This window comes from Aptenodytes forsteri, unplaced genomic scaffold, assembly GCF_000699145.1.
Source record: "Aptenodytes forsteri isolate BGI_AS27 unplaced genomic scaffold, ASM69914v1 Scaffold50, whole genome shotgun sequence".
NCBI lineage: Eukaryota > Metazoa > Chordata > Aves > Sphenisciformes > Spheniscidae > Aptenodytes > Aptenodytes forsteri.
In genome coordinates this window covers 1,497,587-1,498,332 of record NW_008795126.1, presented here as the reverse complement: position 1 = coordinate 1,498,332, position 746 = coordinate 1,497,587, and positions in this window count along the sequence as shown.

Sequence of the window (746 nt, the reverse complement as noted above, 5' to 3'; positions counted from 1 at the left end):
TTTTCTCGGTATTCATCCCCTGCAAGTTACATCCATGGCTTGATCCCAATTAATTCCGAATTGCCACACCGGTATTCACTCGGTTCTGAGTTCATTTGAGTTAGTGTCACTTCTGTGCAGAATGTGTTAAGCCTAGTAATTTTACTCTCCCAAGCGCAAGTCAGGCCCGGTGTGGCTTTTAAAGACTGCGGCTGTACTTGGTCCCGCTCCACTACAACAAAACGGAAATAAAACCAAATGTCGCCACGAGCAAAGCTTCACAAAAAATAAATTCCCATTGCATAGAAAAAGTTAAATCTCAAAAAAAACGCATCCGCGATAAAAATGTACATCGTGTACAGATCAAACTGCAATCCTGATGTAAGCCTTACTCCTTCAGATGATTTTTTTTTTTTTGACCAGGACCTGCCCCTAAAAACTGCCCTTATAAAGAAGGGCCCTGAGGTGGAGGGGGTACACCTGTACAAGCAGGAGAGGAACAAAAGCCCTGTTTGCAGGTCCAAAAAGGGACTTTAGGAGCTGGAATAGGAGCTGAGAGGTCCCAAAACTGGGGGGGGTCACAGCTGGGATGCCGAGTGAGGAGCAAGGGAAGCAGAGGAGCCTGAAGACACAGGTTAAAACTGCCTGGGGGTGGTGGGGGTGGAAATTTAGTGGATTTTTCTTTGTCTGGGGCTGTCCTCACGCTCCGTGCGTGCAGAAGGAAGCGCTCGCCCTCGCTGAGAGCGGCTGCTTTCCACACCTCCTGG